Genomic DNA, 5,302 nt, shown 5'->3' with positions numbered 1-5,302 from the left:
AAAAAAAAAAAAAAAAAAAGAAGTAATGTGACAACTGGCCTAATAAGGTTTACTACTTACACACACACACACACATTCCTGCAGAGTGGAGGCTTCCCAAGCTTCTTCACCTGGCTCCCCACCCATCTCTCCTCCCATCACAACCTCTAGTTCAATCCAGGAGACCCTGAATAACAATATCCAGTGACCTTCATCTTAGTCAAGGGTGTGCAAGACTTTCAGACAATAGGATTACCAAGAAAAAAGGCTCCGGATGGCTTTCCAAACTGAATGTGGTTCAACAAATATTTAGTGAGCCCCAACTACATGCCACACATTAGGGATACAAAAATCCCTATTATGACCTGTCCTCAAGTAGCCTGGTGAAGAACACTGGCAGACAAACAGACAATTGTTAATATCATATTAATATCATTTTGGCCAAGAGCCACAGCAGAGGGGAGCCATGGAGGGGCAGAGGAGTGACACATAATGGCTGTGATTTACTGAGTATCTTCTAGGAGCCTAGAATTGTGCTAAGTCTTTTATATGTTATTTCAATAAATTCTTACCTTGCCCCTATACAATAGGTGCTCTCGCCAATTTTACAAAATGAGGGAACAGGTCCAGAGAAATTAAGTAATTTGTACTTATTTAGCTAATAAAGAGACAGAGCTAGGATTCAAACCCAGGTAAAACTGACTCTTAAATCCATGCTCTTTCTGTTCTATGCAAGATGTATGTAGGAATAGCATGACGGAGACAATGGATTGGGAGTAATGGCTGAGGGTGGGGAGGGACAGAACCTAATACATTTTGAATTTAGTTAAGAGTCAATGAAACAATTTTGAAAGCTCCTGTTTGAGAGGTGGTGGCACGGGGAAGATTGCGGTATCAAAGAGAAAAAGAAACTACCCATTCCATTTTAGGAACCTTTTTATATCAATGTATATGAGACACTTCTTATTTTATTCAAACATTTACTGAGCCCCCTAGCACTATGTGCCAGGCACCGTATCTAAAGTTGGAAGATAAATTTACAGATGAAAATAATGACAGAGGTTTATGGCTAGTCAGATCTATGATTCGACTAACGCTAATTCTAGGTTGGGAACACGATCTCCAAATATAAGCTGTTCCTGTTGAAAAATGTGGTCTATTTTAGGACAAGAAGTACAAAGCAAAGATCCACTGACAGACCAGTACAATGGAAAAAGCAGTGTACATGGGAGTCTGGAGCTCTGGTTTGAGTTTGAGCTCTATCACATGCCAGTCAAGGTAAGTCATCTATCCTTGCTGAACTGCAGCAATAAAATTTGGTGATGGTAATACTTCTGACTGACACTGTAGAGAGAATCAAAGGGATTATTTTGTGAAAGCACTTTGAACACAATGAAAGATCTCACAAATGAGATGCAGCATAAAATAACAGTATCTACTTGCTAGGATTGTGTTTAGGATTATGTGAGATATTTAAAACACAGCACAGGGGTTGGAATGTAGTAAGTACTCAATAAATGTTAACTGTGATTAATACTATGTAATTGTTTACATAAGAAGCTGGTATAGGATGTCAGGTGGTAAACATCATGAAGGTATCCTACATGCGTTTCCATGAACATTAAAAACAAATTAAAAAAGAAAAACATTAAGCACTCTAAAATTGTAGCTTCCTACCAACCAGGGATGTACCTTGTTGAAGGGCCAGTATGGTGTAATGGTTAAGAGTGTAGACTCTGGAGCCAGACTGCAAATTTGTAACCGTTTCTACCACTTAAGGTATTAACTAATTCAGATTAGTTAATCTCTGTGTCTCAATTTCCTCATCTGTAAAACAAAAATAATAGTAGTTAGCTCACAGACTTTTTTTTTTTTGAGACAGAGTCTTGCTCTGCTGCCCTAGCTTGAGTACAGTGGTGTCATCATAGCTCAAGCTCCTGGGCTCAACCGATTCTCCTGCCTCAGCCTCCCAAGTAGCTGGGACGACAGGCGCACATCACCATGTCCAGTTAATTTTTTCTATTTTTTGTAGAGACAGGTCTCACTCTTGCTCAGGCTGGAACTCACATACTTTTGAGGATATATGAAAAGTGTTACCTGGCACAGAATGAGGACTATACAATGCTTGTAGTAGTAGCACTACCACTCCAGAGATCCCTGGATTAAACAGATTCATAAAATGAGTAGAAAGAGGCAGCTATAGATTCTTATCCAGCTTTACCACTTCTAGCAGTACAACCTAAGGCCTCAATTATCTCAGCTATAATATCCGGAAAATTATACCTACTTTTGAGGTTACGGTGATGATTAAATAATACTATATATAAAGCACTCAGCAAAAGGTGCTCAATAAATAATTTATTACTACTATTATTTTTCTCCTCCCTACTTGGGCCATTATTGGCACAAAAAATTTTCAAAAATTAATTTAATAATTGTAAAGCACTGCCTTGTACCTGTTAGAAAATAGATTTTACAGAACTTCATTCTTTTTTAAAGAGTTGATCATCTCAAAGTCTGGTGAAAAAATTGAATGAATCCAAAAGTAATGCCATTTCTCATATCTCCAGCTGAGTTTGATGAAAACCTTGGGAAAGCAGTCTTGGAAAAGGTCTTAGAATGATTGGGAAAAACTTGGGAAAGCAGGCTTGGAAGGGCTTTGAGAAATTTCTATTCATTTTTCTTTTTAACTCACTGGATACGGTTTCTCTGATGCGCTGGGCCTTCTATTTTTGATTCCCCAGAAGAGTTACCAGCAAGGCAGATAGTGCCAAAAATGTTTGCTTAATTAATGAGAAAGTCACAAAACCTTAACACAGATTTAATGTAACTTTTGAAACCCACTCCAAACTGAGGATCCACAACTCATTCATTCATTCATTCATTTAGTTTCCACACACAACATTACCATAACTTATTTAAATATTTAAGTATCTACATTGTCTTGCTGGATTAATCAATCTAGTTTTGGGAATTTACAAAATTCTTGAAAGACCTAGTTTCTCACTAATGAACAAGGCATTTGTTCTCTGCTTGTTTGCCTAGTACATGTATCACTTTCATATCACACAATTTGGGAGGCATGTTAACGCATAGGATGTCTTATTATAATTTGTTTGGGCCACGGTAGAAAACAATCTACAATGGAATTCAGAGCAAGTACTGTGGGTACTATTTTTTCTTCACTTCCAAAAAGATTCATTTAAAAGTTCAAGAACATTGTCCATGTCAAACACTTAAAAATTTATATGTATATTTCAAATATGATACATATTTATGCTAGACAAGCTCAAAAATACTTTAAGGGCATGGTGGCTCATGCCTATAATGCCAGCACTTTGGTGGGAGGATCCCTTGAGGCCAGCAGTTGGAGACCAGCCTGAGCAACATAGTGAGACCTCAATTCTACAAAAAATTTTTAAAAATTAACCCAGCATGGTGGTGTAGTCCCAGCTATTCAGGAGGGTGAGGCAGGAGGATCGCTTGAGCCCAGGAGTCTGAGATTACAGTGAGCTGTGATGATGCCACTGCACTACTGCACTCTAGTCTGGGCAACAGAGCAAGACTTTGTCTCTAAAACAAAACAAAACAAAACAAAAACCACACAGCAAACTTTAAATTATCTAAATGTAAAAAAAATTTTCTGTTGAAAAATTCAACCTTCCCTTCACACAACTGAATCATACTCAGCAAGGTTAGACTGCCTAGCATTAATTCCAGTTAAATGAATGTTCAAGACATTATTTTATGGAGTCTGAATGTAAGTATAAAAGGCATAGCATTGATGGATAATCCTTAATAAAACATAAATTCTCTTGAAATAGTTGCCACAGTATACCTCATCTGGAAAAAACGTATAAAATTATCAAAAATTGTGCCAATAAGAAAAGTTCAAAGTTCAAATTACCTTACTACTAAATCCATTCCCATTCATGAAAAAATATCAAAATTTTAAATTTGCTTAAGGTAAAATGTTATTTACCAAAAATAAAAATTCAATTTGTTTAATAGACTACATTTTTTAAGAACACACCACACAATTTGGGAGGCAAATCCCTTCCCCCATTCCCTTATCTTTGTTTATGTGTATGTATTAATAAGACTAACCTAAGTCACTCCCACACCAGATAGAAGTCCAGACAGGCATCTGATGTCTTTTTGTCACCAAGGAGAAAAAGGCTATTGTAGACAAGAGACTTTTTTCCTAGGCACTGGCAAGATGGGAAGAGAGGGGGGCCAGTAGGGCAGGTCAAAGGCCTTTGGCATAACTGAGGGTGGCGGGAACACTGAGTCATCCTGGACCAGGGAGAAGCCTGGTGCCCAGGCTTCCTGACCCTTGGCCACAGTTGGCTTTGATGGTGAAGGAAAAGAAAAATCACATCCCAAACCCAGGATGAGTACATCCAAGCCCTTCAAACCTTGGGCTCAGAGGCTCACTGTGCGGCGTGTCCTCCGGGAATCCCAAGACCTTCGTGGCCTCCCTCCCGCTTAGACGCAGCTCTCGGGGAGCGGAGCGGGTGAGGGGCGGACAAAGGCGCCGGGCGAGGACGAGGCGGAGACAGATGCGGGGCAGAGGACCCGGGAGCGGCCGGGCCGGCGAGGCTGGCGTTCCCCCATCTGGTGCGCGGGCGGGACGGGCTGCGGACATGTGGAGCCGGCGGGCTGCGGGACACGGGCCGGGGGGCTGCTGGGGTGCTGCGGGCTGTGCGTGGGCGCGTTTGGGCGAGCGGGACCCCGGCCCAGCCCGCCCCGCCGTGGGTGAGGGGCCGCGGCGGGAACAGGCTGGCTGCAAGCGGTACCGCCCGTCGCCGCCCTTCCCGCTACCCGTCGGGCACCCGAGCCCCTCGGCATCTAGCTCACCTCCACAGGGCCGCGGCGGCCCCTGCTGCGCCTCTGTCACCTGTAGAGGCCGGCACCGCCCGCGCTCCCGCCATGAAGCAACCCCGACCCAGCCCGCTAACCGGACCGTGACGCCCTCATACGCCTACCCCACCCGCTCCCAGGCGGCGGCCGGGGACCAGCGCCGAGGGGCGGGCGAGCGCCGGGCCGAGGCTGCCCGACCAATCGCAGGCCAGCGCCACAGCAGCGGAGCCAATGAGCGAGGAGCTCCTGCCGGGCGGGCGGGAACGAGACGGGCGGCAGCGGAGGACTGCGGCCTTGCGGGGCGGGCGCTGTCCCCTTTCCCTCTAGCTTTCACTGCCGGCTTGTCGCAGTGCAGCGTCCCCACCCTCCTAGCGTCTGGTCTCCTAGCAGCCAGATCCTCGGAGCCTGATCTTATGTGACCAACCTTGAATCCAGAAGCAAAGGGAATATATGAAAGAAC

General features: G+C 43.8%; 1 protein-coding gene across 1 annotated transcript in view; it reads right to left on the bottom strand.

Moving 5' to 3' along the window:
- The window catches only part of KIAA1841 (KIAA1841 ortholog), a 58,594-nt gene extending 54,150 nt beyond the window's left edge, over window positions 1-4,444 (bottom strand). The window contains exons 1-2 of the mRNA XM_012639232.1: window positions 4,398-4,444; window positions 1,672-1,806 (exon numbers count right to left, since the gene is read on the bottom strand). The gene's annotated coding sequence lies outside the window, so the exon portion shown is untranslated. The remainder of the gene's footprint in view (window positions 1-1,671; window positions 1,807-4,397) is intronic.
- Between the last annotated feature and the right edge of the window lie 858 nt (window positions 4,445-5,302).

This window comes from Propithecus coquereli, unplaced genomic scaffold, assembly GCF_000956105.1.
Source record: "Propithecus coquereli isolate 6110/MARCELLA unplaced genomic scaffold, Pcoq_1.0 Scaffold138, whole genome shotgun sequence".
Lineage (NCBI taxonomy): Eukaryota > Metazoa > Chordata > Mammalia > Primates > Indriidae > Propithecus > Propithecus coquereli.
Note: the sequence above shows the minus strand (reverse complement) of the source record. Positions and strands in the feature narration are given on the sequence as shown.